The sequence below is a fragment of the Triticum aestivum genome, chromosome 6B (assembly GCF_018294505.1).
Source record: "Triticum aestivum cultivar Chinese Spring chromosome 6B, IWGSC CS RefSeq v2.1, whole genome shotgun sequence".
NCBI lineage: Eukaryota > Viridiplantae > Streptophyta > Magnoliopsida > Poales > Poaceae > Triticum > Triticum aestivum.
In genome coordinates, this window is record NC_057810.1 from 592,999,021 (window position 1) to 593,023,446 (window position 24,426).

At 42.8% G+C, this 24,426-nt stretch overlaps 1 pseudogene; it reads right to left on the reverse strand.

Annotated features, from left to right (window-relative positions):
* Window positions 1-9,981: 9,981 nt before the first annotated feature.
* LOC123138211 (uncharacterized) lies at window positions 9,982-20,631 on the reverse strand (annotated as a pseudogene).
* Between the last annotated feature and the right edge of the window lie 3,795 nt (window positions 20,632-24,426).

Consider the following 24,426-nt stretch of genomic DNA (forward strand, 5'->3'; position numbering starts at 1 on the left):
AAGCCTCCCAAATTGCCATGTCAGCCTCTAACATTTTCACCCTTCCTAGCAAAACGATGTTTGGCTATGTTACCGCTTTGCTCAGCCCCTCTTATAGCGTTGTTAGTTGCAGGTGAAGTTGAAGATTGCTCCATGGTGGACAGGATTATGTTGGGATATCACAATATCTCTTATTTAATTAATGCATCTATATACTTGGTAAAGGGTGGAAGGCTCGGCCTTATGCCTAGTGTTTTGTTCCACTCTTGCCGCCCTAGTTTCCGTCATATTAGTATTATGTTCCCGGATTTTGTGTTCCTTACGCGGTTGGGTGATTTATGGGACCCCCTTGACAGTTCGCTTTGAATAAAACTCCACCAGCAAGGCCCAACCTTGGTTTTACCATTTGCCTCACCACCACCTACTTTTCCCTTGGGAGTAATTAACCCAAGGGTCATCTTTATTTTAGCCCCCCGGGCCAGTGCTTCTCTAAGTGCTGGTCCGAACCAGAGCCACTTGCAGAGCCACCTTGGGGAAACTTGAAGTCTGGTTTTAGTTGTACATAGTGTTCATCCGGTGTTGCCCTAAGAATGAGATATGTGCAGCTCCTATCGGGATGTCGGTGCATCGGGCGGTCTTGCTGGACTTGTTTTACCATTGTTGAAATGTCTTGTAAACCGGGATTCTGAGACTGATCGGGTCTTCCTGGGAGAAGGAATATCCTTCATTGATCGCGAGAGCTTACCATGGGCTAAGTTGGGACACCCCTGTAGGGTATAAACTTTCAAAAGCCGTGCCCGCGGTTATGTGGCAGATGGGAATTTGTTAATATCCGGTTGTAGATAACTTGACACCAGATCCGAAGTAAAACGCATCAACCGCGTGTGTAGCCGTGATGGTCTCTTCTCGGCGGAGTCCGGGAAGTGAACACGGTTTTGGGTTATAGTTGACGTAAGTAGGAGTTCAGGATCACTTCTTCATCATTGCTAGCTTCACGACCATTCCGTTGCTTCTCTTCTCGCTCTTATTTGCGTATGTTAGCCACCATATCATGCTTAGTCGCTGCTGCAACCTCACCACTTTACCCCTTCCTTTCCCATTAAGCTTTGCTAGTCTTGATACCCATGGTAATGGGATTGCTGAGTCCTCGTGGCTCACAGATTACTACAACAACAGTTGCAGGTACAGGTTATGCGATGATCATGATGCGAGAGCGATGTTTGCTTGTTTTGGAGTTCTTCTTCTGCTTCTTCTTTGATCAGGGGATAGGATCCAGGTCGGCAGCCTGGGCTAGCAGGGTGGATGTCGTTTGAGTTTCTGTTTGTGTTTCATCCGTAGTCGGATGGTGTTCTTATGTAAGATGATGTTGTATTCATGTGGCATTGTATGCCTTATGTATGTATCCATATCTATTATGTAATGTTGATGTAATGATATCCACCTTGCAAAAGCGTCTTCAAGATGCGCTTCTATCCTTGGTGGGACCTTCAAGTTTCCTTTAGGATAGGGTCACATCTTGGGCATGACATGGCTACCTTGATTCTGTCAGAAAATCGTCATTGGATGTACATGCATGAAAGAAAACGTGACCTACTGTGACAAACACGTATTATCACGGAAGTGTATTTTTTTTGTAGTGATGGTCCAGCACGGTGACCATGAGCACCACGTTTGCATCCGCTGGATCTATCGGAAACCTGCTTTTCAGAGGCTGATACATGATCCAGCGGTTGCGCTGCCGGACATCGCCGGACAGTGACTCCAGCATGCACCATACGAGGGCGACTACCACCGGCATGGCCTTGCAGCCATCATGGAAGACGCGTGCCCTCTCGTCATCCCTGAACATCAGCATGAGGCCTCTAGCATGGTTGAAGAGCACGGGGACACTCTTGAACTGCTCGGCGAGCTCCCTGCCAATTGCCTTCTTGGTTAGATCATCGCTGGCACAGTCGTCTACGGCCCTCTCCAACTGCACATCGGCGGGGGCAGCGGTGGTGCCAGCGGTGAGTGGTGGGTGGTGACTGGTGAGAGATGACAGGCGATGGGAAAGAGGCGCGGTGGTTTTTTGTGCAAGAGACGTAATGGGTAGTGAGTGCGAAAAGGAAAAGGGGGGTTTTCTGGATTCGGTGGGAAAACGAACGGCGTGGCGTTATGGTGCAAACCAGCCACGGCAAACTAACCTAGAGCGAACAGCCGAGCCCGACCCCGTCCTATGCTACATCTTGAGCTTGCGTTGGTTTTCCTTGAAGAGGAAAGGGTGATGCAACAATAGTAGCATAAGTATTTCCCTCAGTTTTTGAGAACCAAGGTATCAATCCAGTAGGAGGCTCCTCAAAAGTCCCATGCACCTACACAAACAAACAAAGAACTCGCAACCAACGCAATAAAGGGGTTGTCAATCCCTTCACGGCCACTTGCGAAAGTGAGATCTGATAGAGATAGTATGATAAGATAAATATATTTTTGGTATTTTATAATATAGATGCAAAAAGTAAAGATACAAATAAAAGTAGATTGAAAGCTTATATGATAAAAGATAGACCCGGGGGACATAGGTTTCACTAGTGGCTTCTCTCAAGATAGCATAAGTATTATGGTGGGTGAACAAATTACTGTCGAGCAATTGATAGAAAAGTGAATAATTATGAGATTATCTAGGCATGATCATGTATATAGGCATCACGTCCGCGACAAGTAGACCAACTCCTGCCTGCATCTACTACTATTACTCCACACATCGACCGCTATCCAGCATGCATCTAGAGTATTAAGTTCATAAGAACAGAGTAACGCATTAAGAAAGATGACATGATGTAGAGGGATAAACTCATGCAATATGATATAAACCCCATCTTTTTATCCTCGATGGCAACAATACAATACATGCCTTGCAACCCTTTCTGTCACTGGGTAAGGACACCGCAAGATTGAACCCAAAGCTAAGCACTTCTCCCATGGCAAGAAAGAACAATCTAGTAGGCCAAATCAAACTGATAATTCGAAGAGACTTGCAAAGATAACTCAATCATACATAAAAGAATTCAGAGAGGATTCAAATATTTCTCATAGATAAACTTGATCATAAACCCACAATTCATCGGATCTCGCCAATCACACCGCAAAAAGAGTTTACATCGAATAGATCTCCACAAGAGAGGGGGAGAACATTGTATTGAGATCCAAAAAGAGAGAAGAAGCCATCTAGCTAATAACTATGGACCCGAAGGTCTATGGTAAACTACTCACAACTCATCGGAGGGGCTATGGTCTTGATGTAGAAGCCCTCCGTGGTCGATTCCCCTCCGGCGGAGCGCCGGCGAAGGCTCCAAGATGGGATCTCGCGAATACAGAAGGTTATGGTGATGGAAATTGTTTTTCGTTGGCTCTCTGGATGTTTTCGGGGTTCGTGGGTATATATAGGAGGAAGAAGTACGTCGGTGGCTGCTCGTGGGGCCTAGGAGACAGGGGGCGCACCCAGGAGGGGTGGGCGCGCCCTCCTATCTCCTGGACGCCTCGTTTGCTTCTTGACTTGCACTCCAAGTTCTCCGGATCACGTTCGTTCCAAAAATCACGCTCCCGAAGGTTTCATTCCGTTTGGACTCCGTTTGATATTCCTTTTCTTCAAAATACTGAAATAGGCAAAAAAACAGCAATACGGGCTGGGCCTCCGGTTAGTAGGTTAGTCCCAAAAATGATATACATGTGTAAAATAAAGCCCATAAACATCCAAAAGTGGTAATATAATAGCATGGAACAATCAAAAATTATAGATACGTTGGAGACGTATCAAGCATCCCCAAGCTTAATTCCTGGTCGTCCTCGAGTAGGTAAATGATAAAAACAGAATTTTTGATGTGGAATGCTACCTAGCATAATTCTCAATGTAATTTTCTTTATTGTGGCATGAATGTTCAGATCCAAATGATTCAAAATAAAAGTTCATATTGACATAAGAAATAGTAATACTTCAAGCATACTAATCAAAGCAATCATGTCTTCTCAAAATAACATGGCTAAAGAAAGTTATCCCTACAAAATCATATAGTCTGGTTGTTGCTCTATCTTCATCACACAAAGTATTTAATCATGCACAACCCCGATGACAAGCCAAGCAATTGTTTCATACTTTAGTAATCTCAAACCTTTTCAATTTTCACGCAATACATGAGCGTGAGCCATGGACATAGCACTATATGTGGAATAGAATGGTGGTTGTGGAGAAGACAAAAAGGATAAGATAGTCTCACATCAACTAGGCGTATCAACGGGCTATGGAGATGCCCATTAATAGATATCAATGTTAGTGAGTAGGGATTGCCATGCAACGGATGCACTAGAGCTATAAATGTATGAAAGCTCAACAAAATAAACTAAGTGGGTGTGCATCCAACTCGCTTGCTCACGAAGACCTAGGGCATTTTGAGGCAGCCCATCATTGGAATATGCAAGCCAAGTTCTATAATGAAAAATTCCCACTAGTATATGAAAGTGACAACATAGGAGACTCTCTATCATGAAGATCATGGTGCTACTTTGAAGCACAAGTGTGGTAAAAGGATAGTAGCATTGTCCCTTCTCTCTTTTTCTCTCGTTTTTTTTCTTTTATTATTTTTTTCTTTTATTTTTTTTCTCTTTTTTCCCCTTTTTTTTCTTTGGCCTTTCTTTTTTTTGGCCTTCCCCCTTTGTTTTTCTTTTGTAAAGTCCGAAGTCTCATCCCGACTTGTGGGGGAATCATAGTCTCCATCATCCTTTCCTCACTGGGACAATGCTCTAATAATGAAGATCATCACACTTTTATTGATTTACAACTCGAGACTAGAACAAAATATGACTCTATATGAATGCTCCGGGGGTGTACCGGGATATGCAATGAATCAAGAGTGACATGTATAAAAATTATGAAGGTGGCCTTGCCACAAATACGATGTCAACTACATGATCATACAAAGAGCAATATGACAATGATGATGCGTGTCATATAAACGGAACGGTGGAAAGTTACATGGCAATATATCTCGGAATGGCTATGGAAATGCCATAATAGGTAGGTATGGTGGTTGTTTTTAGGAAGGTATATGGTGGGTGTATGGTACCGGTGAAAGTTGCACGGCACAAGAGAGGCTAGCAATGGTGGAAGGGTGAGAGTGTGTATAATCCATGGACTCAACATTAGTCAAAAGAACTCATATACTTATTGCAAAAATCTACAAGTCATCAAAAACAAAGTATTACGTGCATGCTCCTAGGGGATAAATTGGTAGGAAAAGACCATCGCTCATCCTCGACCGCCACTCGTAAGGAAGACAATCAATAAATAAAATTGTGCTCCAACTTCATCACAAAGCGGTTCACCATACGTGCATGTTACGGGAATCACAAACTTCAACACAAGCATTCTTTAAATTCATAATCACCCAACTATCATGACTTTTAATATCACAACCTCCATATCTCAAAACAATTATCAAGTATCAAATTGATCATAGCATCCAATTCACTTCCTATGATAGTTTTTATTATACCCAACTTGGATGCCTACCATTCTAGGACCAATTTTATAACCATAGCAAATACCATGCTGTTTTAAGAGACTCTCAAAATAATATAAGTGAAGCATTAGAGACTAGCAATTTCTACAAATTAAGCCACCGCCGTGCTCTAAAAGATATAGGTGAAGCACTAGAGCAAAAACTATCAAGCTCAAAAGATATAAGTGAAGCACATAGCATATTCTAATAAATTTCTAATCAAGTGGGCTTCTCCCAAAAGGTGTGTACAGCAAGGATGATTGTGGTAAACTAAAAAGTAAGGACTAATATAATACACGACGCTCCAAGCAAAACACATATCATGTGACGAATAAAAATATAGCTCCAAGTAAAGTTACCAATGAACAAAGACGAAAGAGGGGATGCCTTCCGGGGGCATCCCCAAGCTTAGGATTTTGGCTATTATTGAATATCTTGGGGTGCCATGGGCATCCCCAAGCTTAGGCTTTTGCCACTCCTTATTCCATAGTCCATCAAAGCTTTACCCAAAACTTGAAAACTTCACAACACAAAACTCAACAGGAAATCTTATAAGCTCCGTTAGTGAAAGAAAACAAAACCACCTCATAAGGTACTGTAATGAACTCATTCTTTATTTATTTTGGTGTTAAACCTATTGTATTCCAAGTTCTCTATGGTTCATACCACTTAATACTAGCCATAGATGCATCAAAATAAGCAAACAACACACGAAAAACAGAATTTGTCAAAAACAGAACAGTCTGTAGAAATCTGTAACTAACACAAACTTATGGAATTCTAAAAATCCTACCAAACTAGGAAGTCCTGTAAAATTTATCTATTGATCAGCAGCAAAAAGAATAAACGCAAAAGCAAGTTTCTGTGATTTAACAAAACTAATTTTGTGCACGTAAAGTTTCTGTTTTTCAGCAGAATCAAATTAACTATCATCATAGGTTATCCTATAGGTTCTACTTGGCACAAACACTAATTGAAACATAAAAACACATCTAAACAGAAGATAGATTCAAAATTTATTACTAAACAGAAACAAAAACAAAAAACACAAATAAAATTGGGTTGCCTCCCAACTAGCGCTATCGTTTAACGCCCCTAGCTAGGCATAAAAGCGAAGATAGATCTAAGTAGTGTCGTCTTTGGCACTCAATTCCTCAATAGAGCACTTATAATCTTTAGGGATTTCTCCCTTTTTAGCAATGATTAAACCTTTAGGCAAAAATTCAAGAAATTCGTTTGTAGCAAAAGGATCCTTAACGATAGAGAGATAATTGGGATGAACACTTATGGATTTGAGATCTGTGTCTCCCTTACTAGAAGATTCACCCTTATTTTTAGAAACATAAATAAACTTGGCAGTTTTGGTAGGGGGTTTTGGAGTGTTTTTCATGGAAGAAAACATAGAACCTAAGTTGGTGATGATATCCTCAAGTTTACCGATTCTTGCAGAATCTAGATCTATTTTTTCATTAACTATAGGTTCTTTCTCTTTAAGATTTTTTAAAGTAACTCCAACCCTAGATCCATATTGGGTAATGTTATTATGAATCTTTTTATCCAAATTTTCAATCAACTCAACAGTGGCAATTTTATTTTCAATAATCTCAAGCCGTTGGTGGGCCAAACAAATCTAACATAGCATTATAAGCATCAAACGTATGGCTACTCAAGAAATCCCCTCCGGTAACGGTATCAAGAACACATCTACTCCAAGGAGTAATGCCTACATAAAAATTGCAAAGAAGAACGGAAGTAGAAAGCTTCCTAGTAGATCTATTTTGAGCATTGCAAATTCTATGCCAATCATCTTTTAAATTTTTTCCCTCCCTTTGCTTAAAATTGAGAATTTCATGTTCGGGAGTAATAACAAGGATAGGAGGACTAGCCATAATGACAAGGTAAACGACCTAACACGCGAGCAAACGGAAAAAGGCGAGAGAAAAAGAGAGAGAGAAGATTGGAAAAGAGAGGCCAAATAAAACGGCAAGGGTGAAGTGGGGGAGAGGAAAACGAGAGGCAAATGGCAAATAATGTAAATGCGAGGGAGATGAGTTTGTGATGGGTACTTGGTATGTTTTGACTTGAGCAAAGACCTCCCCGGCAACGGCGCCAGAAATCCTTCTTGCTACGTCTTGAGCTTAAGTATTTCCCTCGGTTTTTGAGAACCAAGGTATCAATCCAGTAAAAGGCTCCTCAAAAGTCCCACGCACCTACACAAACAAACAAAAAACTCGCAACCAACGCAATAAAGGGGTTGTCAATCCCTTCACGACCACTTGCGAAAGCGAGATCTGATATAAATAGTATGATAAGATAAATATATTTTGGGTATTTTATAATATAGATGCAAAAAGTAAAGATGCAAATAAAAGTAGATTGAAAGCTCATATGATAAAAGATAGACCCGGCGGCCATAGGTTTCACTAGTGGCTTCCCTCAAGATAGCATAAGTATTACGGCGGGTGAACAAATTACTATCGAGTAATTGATAGAAAAGCGAATAATTATGAGATTATCTAGGAATGATCATGCATATAGGCATCACGTCTGCGACAAGTAGACCGACTCCTGCCTGCATCTACTACTGTTACTCCACACATCAACCGCTATCCAGCATGCATCTAGAGTATTAAGTTCATAATAACAGAGTAAGCATTAAGAAAGATGACATGATGTAGAGGAATAAACTCATGCAATATGATATAAACCCCATATTTTTATCCTCGATGGCAACAATACAATACGTGTCTTGCAACCCTTTCTGTCACTGGGTAAGGACACCGGAAGATTGAACCCAAAGCTAAGCACTTCTCCCATGGTAAGAAAGATCAATCTAGTAGGCCAAATCAAACAGATAATTCAAAGAGACTTGCAAAGATAACTCAATCATACATAAAAGAATTCAGAGAAGATTCAAATATTTCTCATTGATAAACTTGATCATAAACCCACAATTCATCGAATCTCGACAAACAAAACGCAAAAAGAGTTTACATCGAATAGATCTCCACAAGAAAGGGGGAGAACATTGTATTGAGATCCAAAAAGAGAGAAGAAGCCATCTAGCTAATAACTATTGACCCGAAGGTCTGTGGTAAACTACTCACAACTAATCGGAGGGGCTATGGTGTTGATGTAGAAGCCCTCCATGGTCGATTCCCCCTCCGGCAGAGCGCCGGCGAAGGCTCCAAGATGGGATCTCGCGGATACAGAAGGTAACGGTGGTGGAAATTGTTTTTTGTTGGCTCTCTGGATGTTTTCGGGGTACGTGGGTATATATAGGAGGAAGAAGTACGTCGGTGACCGCTCGTGGGGCCCAGGAGACAGGGGGCGCGTCCAGGAGGGGTGGGCGTGCCCTCCTATCTCCCGGTCGCCTCGTTTGCTTCTTGACCTGCACTCCAAGTTCTCCGGATCACGTTCGTTCCAAGAATCACGCTCCCGAAGGTTTCATTTCGTTTGGACTCTGTTTGATATTCTTTTTCTTTGAAATACTGAAATAGGCAAAAAAAAAACAATACGGGCTGGGCCTCCGGTTAATAGGTTAGTCCCAAAAATAATATAAATGTGTAAACTAAAACCCATAAACATCCAAAAGGGGTAATATAATAGCAATGAACAATCAAAAATTATAGATACATTGGAGACGTATCACCCTACAGGACGAACGAGCCAGCCAGCGCATCCGAACGAGCCGCCGCATCGGCCGTTGCGTCGTTAACGACCGTTAGCGCCGCGTCGTCACTGCTGCCGGCCCGCAAGTGATTGGCCACGTCAAAACAAGCACAGAAAATGGTTCAGCGTTTTTTGCCACTCTCTTCGGTTCGATGCAAAGTGTCACGTTTTGTAAAGTGGTGGTTTTTCACAAGTTGTGGCAAAGTGTCACGTTTTGTCAAGACCAGCCCTGTGGTGGTTATTTAACGGCATCAAGTTCAATGCAAAGTGTCACATTTTGTAAAATGATGATTTTCTGCAAGTTGTGGCATGGAAGTGGTGGTTATATGCATTTTACTCTCCTGAAGACCATCCCTGTGGTGGTTATTTAACGGCATCGACATAATTTGCCATGAACCCTGGCAACTGAATGGTTATTTAACGGCATCGACATAATTTGCCATGAACCCTGGCAACCGAGCACGCAGTGCAAGAGCTCACGTCTTTAGGGCTTGTTTGGTTGCTGGGCTGGAGAAAACCAGAGCAATAAACCCCTATGGGGATTTCCGTGTGTTCATGAGACCCCTCCCATCACGTGAGAGATGTTCATGGATAGAAGGGAAGGTTAGCAAATCTCTCACATACTGTCAAATACTCCCTCCGTCCCAAAATAAGTGTCTTGAGCTTAGTATAAATTTGTAATAGAGCTAGAACAAAGTTTAGACACTTATTTTTGGACGGAGGGAGTATAACACAACAGATCTCATAGATAAGATTTCTACAAATAATTTTGAAAACAACCAAAAAAACCACATGCACATAAAAAAAATCAGAATTCATGTAAATTATAACTAGAATATTAAAAATATATGACAATTTATCCATCCCTTCACCATGGTTCAAATATCAGTCCTAGGATCATTGTTAAAAAGTTTTGGATTATCAAGTTGCCATGTCGGGGACACTTTCGAACAATATGCGCTGCTGCTGCAAGGCGACGGTCACTTAAGTTTTTTCTCCACTCCTCATTGACATAGCGTACCACAACTTCATGTTGCCTGAAATACAAAAAGAAATAAGTTAGCTAGCATCAGTTCAAGGTCTCACTACACTATTTCTTAGTACGATCATATTGACATGGAACAGTATGAGGCAACATATGATGTATGCACTGTGCATAACAAAATTAAGATTGCATTGCTTGCCACAAGACTGTTCAGGAACCCAACCAATATGCTTGAAAATGTGCAATCTGATGGTGCATTGTGCAAATTAACATGAACCCAATCACATGACCTAATCATACATTCTTAAGAAGTTGATCCCCACTACTAGCAATTCTCTCTACATGCGCACTGTCCACATCATCATGATGACACATCAGCGTTCTCTCAACATATAGCCTCCACCTCAGCAAAAAAATAATCAACAAATTGTTAGGTTTCGATCTGAGCGGGATCGATCTCTGATAAATGCAACTCTATTCATATACCGTGTAGGTTCACTTCGTCTTCTAAGTGATTCTGGAATAAACACCGATCGTGTTACATCCCCTTCCTCTTCTCCATGATATCTGTCATTCACCCGTCTTCCGGTACCAGCTTCTTCTTCCCTCCCCTCCCCTTTATATTCCCCAGCGGGCAGCACTAGCCGGATTGCCAGGAACTTCCCTCCATATCATCTTCTTTATTCCCGTCGTCGCCAGCACAGCTAGGTGCCCCTGCTCCAGATCTGTTAATTTCTTGTGTGTGTCACCTAATCACGGCAAGATTGCTCTATGTTGTGCCACCACACCAGTCTAGGACGGTGTCGCCGGCACCCGCAGCGGCACTTTGATGCCCCACCTCGGCTTCCCCCGACCGCAATGACGCGCTTGGACGGCGCCTCTTCATGCCCGCAGCACCTCCACCATGTCAAAAATGGCTTCTCCCAGCCGACCACTCCGACCATCCGCATCGGCTTCGCCCGGCCCCGGCTGCATTCCACACCCACCCTGCATCATCGCAGCAGTGCCAAGAATCTTGCCGCTGCTTATTGCGTACCCACTCAGTCCGTCCTCCCTTTGCTCTTGCGTGGATCTAGGCGAAGCGGTCGTCGGTAAGCATGGCGTGTCGTGGAACAGGAATAAGATGGGCTCCTTCCTAGTATGTTCTTCCTTTTGGCCAGACCTTCAGAGTGACAATAGCATCACACCGTGAGATGGGATGGGATACTATGTGCTGCCTGACACTTGCTCTTCTCTGTTTTTCCTTAAGTGTGCTATGACGTTCCTTTCACTTAAACTAAACCTCTTTGCATGTTCAGGTTCGGTTCGGGATTTAGAGGCAGCTGCTTACAGTGTCATGCAGTACAAGGAAAAGGGAGTTCATCTGGGCTGTTGACTGTTGTTCTAATCCTTCCTTTTCCTATGGAGTATTTTTGTGCTAAAATATATGTCAGCAGTCATCCGTACGCCCTTTTCACTTAGATTTATAACAGATTCAGTTTTTAATCTGCAGGAAATAATTTGCTGTACAAGAAGCCATGAGAGAACTTTTTTTTTTTTTGCACCAGATCATTGGTAATCAACGGCACCACCATTTATTTCGATTATCTTTTACCATCATGGGAACTATATAGGGGAATTTAAAATAATCATAAAGTTTCGTGGATCGTCCATCAACGGGATAGTCTCAAGATCTCCAACTAAGAAAATGGATGGCTTGGGTGGTTTATCCTTATATTGAGGATCAGATTGCTTTTTTTCTTTTTGTATTCCTCCATTTGTAACCTATTAGTATTCCTCGCAAAAAAACTATTAGTATTAACGACCTAACTAATATAATCAGGGAATTTGGAATCCCTCCTTTTCTCCTTTGCTTCTATTTGTTCTTCCAGAATCTTTTAATAAACCTGCGAAATAGTATCTTCCAGAATGCACTCTACTCCCTCTGTTCCTCAGTATAAGACATTTTGTCTCTATATTTAGGAACGGAGTGAGTAGCACAGAAAGAACATTTGCATATGTTGGAATGACATTATGACAACACTATCAACCAGTTTTCGCGGTCTGGGAAGTGTTTCGCTTTTACAAGGATGATGTAATCTGCAAAGCAGTTTGCTCATCCATTCCACTGTGTGATGAAACAGAGAATCAAGTGATACCACTTGAAGACGTTGCTAAGGAGTTGTATCAAAAGCTATGTATACTCAATGATAATTACAAGTCACATTATATTTACGCTTTGGAAAATATAAATGAAAACTGCACGGTTTTGTTAACATGCATGATTGATGTGTTTTTTTTCATAAATAGTTTCCTCTGTCACACACCATTTGTCATTTATATCCATAGTTTCGTTTCATAGCTCTCATCATACCATAGGTTCATAGTAATAAACATATGAAATTCAAATTGGCTTTCCCAACAGCTATCTACTGGTTGATGGTTACAGGCCGCATCTTATTCTTGAAAATATGAGGAGCCAAATACCCATGCTCAAGCTTGGCTTTGTCAAACTTATTTATCGGATGATGAGCAAGGTTGTGAATTAAGGCTTCTAAACTGCATTTTATCAGGGTTGTGCAGTGACATCACGAAACTCGAAGGGCAAACTAGAGTGCATCTTTTTTAGTGTTTAGCTTTATAAATGTCATGTGCTAATATCTACTTGCGACATGCAACAGTGCAAATATGATGAAGGACTATTCCTCGACAACCCCCTTTTTCCTACTCTGTCCTATTTCTACAATGCAATGTCACATAACATAATTTACACTCTTCGATAATCAAGATCGGAAGTGCCTCACATACGATGAAAGCTGGTCCGATTTGGTACGATAGTGCAATCCACAGTGAACCCACCTTGAGCCAGCATTGATCAACGGTGGCCATACTTCTTCGTACAGAAATCGTACATATTTTGTCGTACATGTAGCAATGCTCAATCAAGATAACCTCTCGGTTTTCAAGCATTGGTAACCCAATAGGATCATAGGCCGATATATACTATGTCTATATTTTTAGAAACCCTACTCTACAACCAGTGGCTAAATTACTCATTGGTATCACATTGTTGTTATTGGAATTAGTATCCATTTTAGGATCATATTATATTTTTACATCAAAACCCTTAATGTTAGCTAAGAGTTCCACGGCACCGCGCGGGGTGTCATCTAGTACTAATAACAAGATTAGGCACACACTCGTGCTACGACAAGTTACTTCCCTGATGAGTAAATCATTTGTCAAGCAGATTGCTACAAGTTCATTTGAATGACAACATATCCTAATCAAAGCAACAGAGAAAAGAAAGTAAAGGTATAACATCGTTAAGTAGCTAGGCACTTGGCAAGCTGGTAGTACTATCTCTGCATCCTCTTTCTAATTATAGCTACCAACAAAGCAAGTTCTAGCTTCAGGCCAACTGATTGAACTAAGGTTACAGTCAAGTGTCTAACAAAGATCACTAGCTGGTAGTATATGCATAGCAAAGAAAGCCTAGTAGAAATCATTGGATGACTAGCTAGCATATCATAAGGAACTACATCGTAAAGATGGATACCTTATGATCGCTCAATTGCAGCAATCTCCTCCTCCAACCAAAAAAGCCTAAGCCTTGGGTTCTTGGTATTGATGAAAATCTCTCGAATCATTGGGCATTTGAAAAGTCGCAGCGCCTTCACTTTTTCTGCAACAGATAGCTCTTCAATTGGCTGCTAGAGAACAATTTGTTGATATTTGTAACGATAGGCTATAGATCTTAATGCCAATGCATGCGAGAGCTTTAAGTATAACCATCCAAGGACAAAGGTATGTCTCAGTGCATCTTAAACTTTGTTATCTTGTATAAGTGCTCTCTCTTGTTTAATGAATATAATTTATCTTCTGTTTTTTGGACATAGGTTCGTAATGAAAAAGTGAAACTTTCTTTGCTAATAGAATGGTCTGTCCTATGTAACAAGTATGTCCATAAAAATAATGACGATGCCTCAACTAATTTGTTCGATGATGAAGGGGAAGACCATGAACCTGGAAAAAGCAAGCTTGTCGTAGAGAAACTTAGCGTGATATGCTATGGTGGCGTTGACAGAAAAAATTGCATATACTTCAATGTACTCATTCTCATCTTGTTCATTTGTAGTGTTTGTACATTTATTGTTTCCGTATATATCATCGTAATATAATATTTTAAGAGGTGCAATGGAATGACCATCAGGTCGAGGATTTCTAGGAGCCCAAAAAGAAACTCTGGTTAGTATCTAATCTGAAACTATTCTTCAAAAAATGCATTCAAGTGCAATGACTCCTTCAATGTTCAGCGCTTTCCCACTTAAAAATAAAGAATTTGTTTAAGAAGGCCATAGACGAAAAATATTATCACTGTCGATGAGTGCTTGATATCTTCTTTCTTCTTGTGTTTAGCCAAAATTATCAAGAAGATATAAAGCACTCACCGGCAGTGGTAAAAAATTTCGCCTATGGCCTTCTTGAACAAATTCTTTCACTTTATGTGAGGAAGCGCTGAATATTAAAGCACTCATTGCACTTGAAATACATTTTTTAAATAAAAACTTCATATTAGATACTAACCAGAGTTCCTCCATGGGCTACTAGGAATCTTCGACCCGATGGTCATTCCATTGCATATCTTAAAATTTTATATTAGAATGACATGTATGAAAACAACAAATATACCAACACTACAAATGAACAAGATAAGAATGAGGAGTACGTTGAAGTATATGCAATTTTTTCCGTCAGTGCCATCATAGCAGATTGCGCTAAATTTCTCTACAACAAGATTGCTTTTTCGAGGTTCATGGTCTTTCTCATTCATCCTCGAACAAACTAGTTGAGGCATCGCCATTATTTTTATGCACATACTTGTCCCATAGGACAAACCATTCCATAAACAAATAAAGAAAATCCTCCACTTTTTCATTACGAAAATACGTCCAAAAAAATGAAGATAAATTATATTCATTAAACAAGAGAGAGCACTTATACAAGATAACAAAGTTTAAGATGAACTGAGACATACCTCTATGCTTGGATGGTTATACTTAAAGCTCTCGCATGCATTGGTATTAAGATCTACAGCCCATCGCTACAAATATCAAGAAGAAAGTTATATTGCTTTGATTCCTTTAACTCTTCATCCAATTTTGCAGCTTGCTTCTTCCAAAAATCTATGTAGTCCTCGAGAGCCAAAGCGACATGGTTGTGCTTCCTATTTTTCATCGGCTCCACTCCCTTTTGTTCAGAGTTAGCTGATGTCGCACGCTCAGTCTCTTCTTGACGCCCCTTGGTCTTGCAAATCAGAAGACGACATACCAGCTTCAAGATTGGTAGAGGAGAAAGGGACATCATCCGTAGAGGAATCCATAGGAGAAATTGCGTCACTTGTTAGATCCACTTGCGGAATTGATATAAAGTTGAGATCGCCTGAAGCAACACTTCCTGCTCCAAAAAAAGAAAAATATCAACATATTAGTAATGTCCAAGGGAGTCTCAACAATAAAAACAAGAAATAAACAGGAACGCCTTCAATGGGAATGCAATCTATGTAGTATGTGCTACTGTAACTTGCTTATAATCATGTGTGTTCGAAGCAAAGTAGATTACAGGGGTCCTACTTAAGTTAACTGAAATAACTAACACTAGTTGTTTGCAAGATAACCTAGATTGAAACTAAGTAAACTACTTGTCCTTAATTTACTATCTCCCATTCCAGAAAGAAAGAAAAAGAACACCTCAAACTGGACCTAAGTCCCTTCAAAGATGAAGACATCGTGTAGGATTCATAATTGTGAGGTGAAAGCAAACGATGCATATACTCCTTCCGTCCCAAAATTCTTGTCTTAGATTTGTCTAGATACGGATGTATCTAACACTAAAATGTAACTAGATACATCCATATCTAGACAAATTTAAGACGAGAATTTTGGGACGGAGGGAGTACTATTTTTGCTAAACAATTTCAGAACACATAATAAATGCAAGACGCGCATGAACATAAGCAGGAACATAAGAAGATGAAGTGCATTAGCTACTAGGCTAGGAAACACATGATACAAGAAACATACCTTCATGCAGGGAAGCCAATGCCTTGAAGAGCATGAATGGCTTCAAACAGAACTTCTTTACCCTCGGATGGTCCTATTGAATGCAGCAACATTGTATGGTTAGGATCAATAAAACAATGCCTTGAAGAGCATGAACGCAGTGAACACACGATATATCAAGAAAAGAGCTAACCTTAATAAGCTTATCCCATATTACAGGTTCAGCAATGATTATGCAAAGTGTATCATCCCATCCTGTGTCACTCTGTTTCCGACAATCTCTCACTGCCTTGTAATTTCCTTCTCCTTCTCTTGGATTTGTTGCTTGGTAAAATGAGCTAGTGGAAACTTCTGATTGAATGTATTTGTAATGCTAGTCCACCCTTCAGCCAACCACCCATTTTGACCTCTATAGATGGGATTGTTGTGGTCAAGCATTATATCAACAAGACCTTTCTCATATGCATGGTCCCAAGACGCCCTAGGCGCTGCCATAGATTACGTTGTGTATAAACAGAATTAAGAACATTCTGCATGACAGTAACAGAACAAACACATAATTAAGAGCAGTAGTTTTGCAGAATTTAAGCTTCCTCAAAGATAGTGTAAAAGGGATGATTGCGTCATATACCTTTCTTGTTCCGAGTGAAATATTCTCAATGAACGACAAATTGAAAGGCACCAAGCAATTGAAAACAACGTCTTCGGATAAAGCAAAACACTTATAATGTCAAGGCACCTACATTCGACACATGATTAAATACTTATCAGTTTGTGGCACAAAGGATGCATATAGTATTTTTGCTAAACAATTTCAGAACACATAATGCATTCAAGAAGCGCATGAATATGCACTGGCTACCACATATTACAGAACAGATTGCTAAGCAATAATAATACCATCTGAGAACCAGTAGGTAGCAGCCTAGGAATAGAGTAAATACAAACATAGTGACATTCTAATAACATCAATGAATATGAAACTTGTGTGAATCAACATCAATGAATTTCACACCAAGTACAACCTATCAAATGCTGGTAGTACAGAGTGCACAAGAAACTACAGAAGCTACATGTGTGCCAAGTAATCATAGATATTTCTATATTTTTAATCTGCCATAGAAAAATGTAATATCCAACAAATGACATGTTAACAGCAAGCTAGCAGAAAAACAAACCTATAGGAAGTTGACTGAACTAAACCTGCACAAAGCTGGCACTCAACACTCAGTTGTTCATGTCCTAAACGACATAGTAATTACCACTTTGGCACTCCGCCAGAACACAGGTTAGCAGCGATTACCCATCACTAATTCTTCCAAGTTATGTCAATATACGTACTAGTATGACTAAATAATTATCTATCTTACTGCTCCCACTTGTCATTTTGATGGCAGAAAGAAAAACACCAATCATCAATTCAGTCTTTAGTGGCAAGGAACAACAATTTTTCTTCCATAATAATTTGTTGGGATCTTCCATGAGAACAAATCAAGCATGCTAGGGGCTAGGGGGAGTTGCAAACAAAATAAAGCAGACCAAAGAGGAGGTTTTTGGATCTGCACAGAGCTCATCTTGTGTCCGCGAATGGCAGGGAATGCATCACCATGGAGAAGAAAAACACTCGGGTAGAAGAGGAGGAGGGGATACCTTGGTGAAAGAGGATGACCTCCTGGCCGTCGTCTTTGCCGGAGGTGAGGGAACTTCAAGGCGGAGAGAGATCTAGAGGTGACGACCTCGGTCGCCGTCGCCCCCGCCAGAGGGGCGGAGCGTGGAGGTGGAGGGAGATGGGGGGTGCACCACTTCCAGTTGCCGGAGGAGGGCCGGGGGACGGTGGAGCGTTGGACGAAGAAGGGCGGAGCGCTGGACAGCGGAGGAGTTCTAGATCTGGTCGCCGCCGCCTCTCGTTCACGAGACCAAGCGACGAGGGTTTTCTCCCTGACCTCACAAGGCATGGAAGCGTCACACGGGGAAAGGGTGGGGCTGCCCCTGTCTCTTGGGCCTCCAAATGCGCTGGTGGATCGCCCGGGGAAAATTTAGTCCGTGGTTTCTTGGCCCGAGGAAAAGCCAAGGATTCCCCCAGGATCCCGTATTCCCGTGAAACCAAATGAGGCCATACTGAACAATCCTTCCCTCTGGAGCATCTTCGCCACTGGGGCCTGGGACGCAGGATGTACAGTAGTAACCATTGTGTCGACGCCAATCACGGTGCTGAGGAACTGGGAGATCGGACGAAGCTTCCCCCAAGGACTACTCCAGAGTAACAACCATCTCAAACGTGTAAACAGATCAGCAAAATATATCGACTTACCATACCAGTTGTGGCCTATGAGGAGCTTCAGCTCACACCATCAGCATCGACACAGCGAGAGAGTGTCAATTCTGAGCCAGCCGAGTTTCAAATAAGCCCAAAGATTCAGTACAGGTCAAAACTGAAAAACATAGCAACTATTAACAGGATGCATCAAGTTCAGTACTCACATTGGTTGTCAAACCAAACTTAGTGGATGACCTGTTCCATCTCCATTTACCGTAACAGGTGATGCAGCACTCAAACAATGATTACATTTATCAAGTCCTAACTCATCTAGCTGAAGAAAATGCTCAGAGACAAATTCCTGGTTCAGAGAAGGAAAAGGCTGACCATGGAGAAGGTTGAGATTTATGTATGATGGATAGCTCACCCTCACCCATGCAGTGACTGCAAATATGCAAAGGTGATTAGGTGAATATATAAGCATGTAACATTGAGATTTTCATGTTCAAGTGCAAAAACCAATGAGCCAACCATCTTTCCCACAATTCTAGCATCCGGCATACAATGCACTTAAACCATGACGAAAGCCCATACAACTCCAAAACAAACAGAAGTTGTGTTATCCCTGCAAACTCATCCAAGAGTTCTAACATGGTACCTTTCATTTCAGAATCCAAACCTAGCTGCATTCCGTTTCAAAAAAAAACCTAGCTGGATAAATGGTAGCCTCAAGCTGGGCACTATAAGTTAGTACTGTAGCACAATGAGTTTCATCAGAATTCAGGTGCTAGCAGCCCAAGTTGCAGAGTACGCATCAGGAGTTTCCGAATGCGGTAATAAGAATGAAACATTGCTGCCATTTAGATGGTTAGTGCAGATTCAGAACATGTGAACCTACAGCAGGATCCTTCATACCGCAACTTCAGCTGGCGGTTTCCCTTGGCAAGCAGCTGCGTAGGCTTCAGCAAGGCCTGGAAGAACATGCCTATGAGCATCTATATGCCTGCGCTGAAATGTCTTCTCACTAGGCGTGATCATCGTGTAGAAGCTCTGATTTTTCTGAATCAATCCTTTCTCCTGGAGCACCTTCATCACATAATGCCGAGGGACCAGTCGGCACTTCAGGCTGTACATCACGATTGAGGGCCTGGCAAGGATGTACCTGGTGTCAACACCGACCACCTTGGTCAGGAACTCCTTAGCACTGCGAAGCTTCTCCCCAGAGATCCTCAGCACCGTTGGGTTGATCCTCACCACGTTGGTCACCTCAGCCTCAGACCACCCAAGAATCTCCTCGAAGAGCTTGAGCTTGGCTGCCATAGTCTCGGCCCCAAGGCCCGTCGTCGTGGTCACTGCCTGCCTGAACACAAGCGAACCGCGAGGCACGCCGAGCTTATCAGCTCGCTCCAGGATGGACATTACGGTCTTGGGGCTGCTGGTGAGCAGTCTCGAGTTGGGCACGCACATCTTGGCAATATCGTCGGCACTTAACCCACTCTCCAGTAGCACCGCGATGTTGGGCTTGACCACCCGCTCGAGGTCCGACGTGAGGAGGTAGTAGTTGCGCCTGAGGATGCGGATGAACTTCTCCGGCGACCCCAGGAAGGGCAACCAGAACCCGAGCTTCTCCTGGATGCTGATGGAGCGGAAGACGCCGGGGGCCATGCGGAGGAAGGACCGGACGTGGTCCTCGGAGAGGCCATAGCCGCGTAAGGTGGCGACGCGGGCCTTGAGGGTGTTTTCGACGCTGCAGTTGAGGATCCGCGGGTCGCGGGCGACGACGTGGGCGATGTCGGCCTTGGAGAGGCGGAGGGTGGGGCCGGCGAGGTAGGCGAGGACGGAGTCGGCGTTGGAGGTGGACTTGCAGTGGGAGACGTGCTTGGCGGCCTTCAGGGCTTGCTCCGGCGTGAGGCCGCAGGTGGTGACGAGGTAGTCGTCGACGGCGAAGGGGTGCGGCGGGGCGTCGGTGGCGGCCGAGGTGGATAAGAGGGCGCGACGGAGAGAGAAGATCACGGGTGAGGCGGGGAGACGGAGCGACAGGAGTTGCTTGTGGAAGAGAAGCATCGCGGCGGCGGCGGCGGCGGTGGAGTAGGTATTGCAAGGAGAGTCCGCCGCTCCGTCTTTGACCTCTCGCGGCCTCGCCGCAGAACCACTTTAATCCTACAATTTGTTGGGCCGGATTGGGACAACGAAAGCTCTAGTCCAGTTCACTCTTGGGCCTAAAATGACACCACTTTATTCCTACACAAGTTGTTTACTCTCCTACGTACAAGGGAATTAGTCGTGATAATAAAAGTAGGAATGCTGTCACTAGAACGGACCATCTATGCATAGTCATCTCAGGTCCACGCATGTTGAAGATAGTTGTTATAAAATTGATAGAACCTAAAATTGATGAAATACCTGATAGATGAAGACTAAAAATTGCTAAATCAACTGCTCCTCCAGAATGGCTGGTAATACCACTTAAGGGCGGATAGACTGTCCACCCAATGCCGTTGCCCACTTCTACTAAGGTTGAGCTTAATAGGAGCAAGAGACTTGGTGGCAACAACCAGAATGATATATTATTTAATCGTGGAAATGCCATGTCAGGTGCACCTATCAGAAACGGGGATCCAATCTCTCCCTACATATTCTTGTTGGCAGCATAGAACTTTTCGTGCCTCATAAAAAGTCAAAATCAGTCTTCGCAGATCAGTGGGATTAAAGTGGCAGAATCGCCACCATCAATCACCCATTTACTCTTTCGTCTTTGCGGATGACAGTCTGCTGTTCGTCAAAGCCAATGTTGAGGGAGCTAGTTTGGTGTCTTCTTTGTTCGATACTTATTGTCAGGCATCTGGGCGGAAAATTAATCATGATAAGTCATCGGTTTTCTTTAGCAAAGGTTGCTCACAGACAGTTAAAGAGGAAATGAAAACTATCATGAACATTCAGAATGAGAGCTTATATGAGAAATACCTGGGCATGCCCACTGATATAGGTTTTGCAAGAATGGGGCCTTTAAGTATTTGAAAGAAAGAGTATGGAGCAAAGTAAAAAACATGGATGGAAAAAAATCTTTCGTCGGGTTGAAAGGAAGTGTTAATTAAGTCCGTTGCCAAGCAGTACCAGTTTATTCCATGTCCTGCTTCAAACTACCCCGAGGATTGTGCCACCACATCAACTCCATCATTCGGAAATTCTGGTGGGGTAGTCGGCGGGGCGAACGAAAAACATGTTGGGTCTCGTGGGAGGTAATGACGAGACCATAATATCAAGGAGGGTTGGGATTCACAGATATTGAGCTTTTCAACCTCGCCCTACTCGCTCAGCAAGCTTGGCGAATTTTGCAATCTCCGGACACCCTCAACGCAAAAAATTTGAAGGCTCTTTATTTTCAAATGACTAACTTTCTTGATGTAGAGCTTGGCACCCAACCTTCTCAAATCTGGAGGGTGATCATAGAGGGAAAGGAAATACTAACCCAAGGCCTCATCTGGCGCACTGGGGATGGACAATCGACACATGTATGGCAACATAATTGGTTCAGATCGCTGTGGTGTTAGAAAAACGATGGAGCGCATGGATGTAGGCAACCAATTATGTTGTGGTGTTAGAAAAACGATGGAGCGCATGGATGTAGGCAACCATAGAAAAACTATGGAGCACATTGGGAGGAACAAAGCCCCATGGCCACTCATTTGTTTATCCGGAGATACTTGAAAGATCTAGAGCTAGCCTCATCCAAACAATCATCCCAGCCTGGGCGCCAACCTCTAGCACAAGCTCGTTCATGAATCCCTCCCCCCACACGACTGTAGCAAGGTCAATGTTGACGCGACTGTATGTAAGAATCTGCAAGTTGGAGCTATCAGTGCAGTTTGCAGGAATGAACAGGGCGTTTATATTGGCTCCTCGGCCTTGATCCTTCATGGTTTGATGGATCCAAATACGCACCATCCTTAGATCCTTCTCCTACGCTGCCGAGGAATCTTGCTCGGGGGCCAAATGCCTTATCGCTTGGAAAAATGTTTGCAAACCCAAAGCTGTTGACCGACTCGGTATTAAAAATCTGCTTCTCCGAAACAATTGTCTCCTCATGAAATTTGCTTTCAAACTTCTCCAAAAAACCATACCTATGGGCCAACTGGTTCTTCCAACACTACTCCCTTGACTTCGCGAATAAGCTTCACAACCCATCCTACCTCTGGACTATCATAAAAAACCAACTCCACTCCCTCCGAAAAATCACTTTCATCCTTACCAACAACGCTGCCACCTTCTTCTGGCTAGAAATTTGGCTTTTTTCACACCACTCGCGGACATTTACCCACAGCTCTTCTCTCGCTCCACATCACCCTTGTCCTGGTTTCGACTATCATGCAGAATGGTTTACTCACTACTCTACGGAACCGCCTAACCAATGTTGCTTCTATAGAGCTTGTGTTTGTTTTGTCTTTGTTGCGGGATGTCATCACCAACGACGCGCTCGACGACAGGTTCCTCACCCATGACTTCTCATTCGCCTCGAGGTGCGCTTACTCGCTGCTCTTCTCCGACCAAGAGATAGATCTCAACAGGGAGCACATCTGGAGCTCCAACACACCTATTAAGGTCAAGATCTTTGGTTGGCTCCTCTGTCGTGACAGGCTGAGCACGATGGAAAACTTGCATCACAAGACCATCACCTCGGATTCAACAATGCCCTCGGTGCGCCCTCACGATGGGACACGACGCACCTCGCCATACTCTGCCCACATGCGACACAGGTCTGGTCCCTCTTGGGACTGGCGCCACCTCACCCCATCGACCTCGTTTGGGCTACTCGTACGCTGGTGGGCCTCGACATCAACATTTGGCCCACTGTCGCCCTCGCCATCCTTTGGAAGCTGTGGGACTCCGGGAACGCTCGTATCTTTCGCAACGAACTCCACTCACCCATCGATACTCTACGTAACTGAAGGAAATATGCCCTAGAGGCAATAATAAAGTTATTATTTATTTCCTTATTTCATGATAAATATTTATTATTCATGCTAGAATTGTATTAACCGGAAACATAATACATGTGTGAATACATAGACAAACATAGTGTCACTAGTATGCCTCTACTTGACTAGCTCGTTAATCAAAGATGGTTGTGTTTCCTAGCCATAGACATGAGTTGTCATTTGATTAACGGGATCACATCATTAGGAGAATGATGTGATTGACTTGACCCATTCCGTTAGCTTAGCACTTGATCGTTTAGTATGTTGCTATTGCTTTCTTCATGACTTATACATGTTCCTATGACTATGAGATTATGCAACTCCCGTTTACCGGAGGAACACTTTGTGTGCTACCAAACGTCACAACATAACTGGGTGATTATAAAGGAGCTCTATAGGTGTCTCCGAAGGTACATGTTGAGTTGGCGTATTTCGAGATTAGGATTTGTCACTCCGATTGTCGGAGAGGTATCTTTGGGCCCTCTCGGTAATGCACATCAATATAAGCCTTGCAAGCAATGTAGTTAATGAGTTAGTTGCGGGATGGCGCATTACGTAACGAGTAAAGAGACTTGCCGGTAACGAGATTGAACTAGGTATTGAGATACCGATGATCGAATCTCGGGCAAGTAACATACCGATGACAAAAGGAACAACGTATGTTGTTATGCGGTTTGACCGATAAAGATCTTCGTAGAATATGTGGGAGCCAATATGAGCATCCAGGTTCCGCTATTGGTTATTGACCGAAGACGTGTCTCGGTCATGTCTACATAGTTCTCGAACCCGTAGGGTCCGCACGCTTAAAGTTAGATGACGGTTATATTATGAGTTTATGTGTTTTGTTGTACCGAAGGTAGTTCAGAGTCCCGTATGTGACCACGGACATGACGAGGAGTCTCGAAATGGTCGATACATGAAGATTGATATATTGGACGACTATATTCGGACACCGGAATGGTTCCGGGGGTTATCGGATATATAC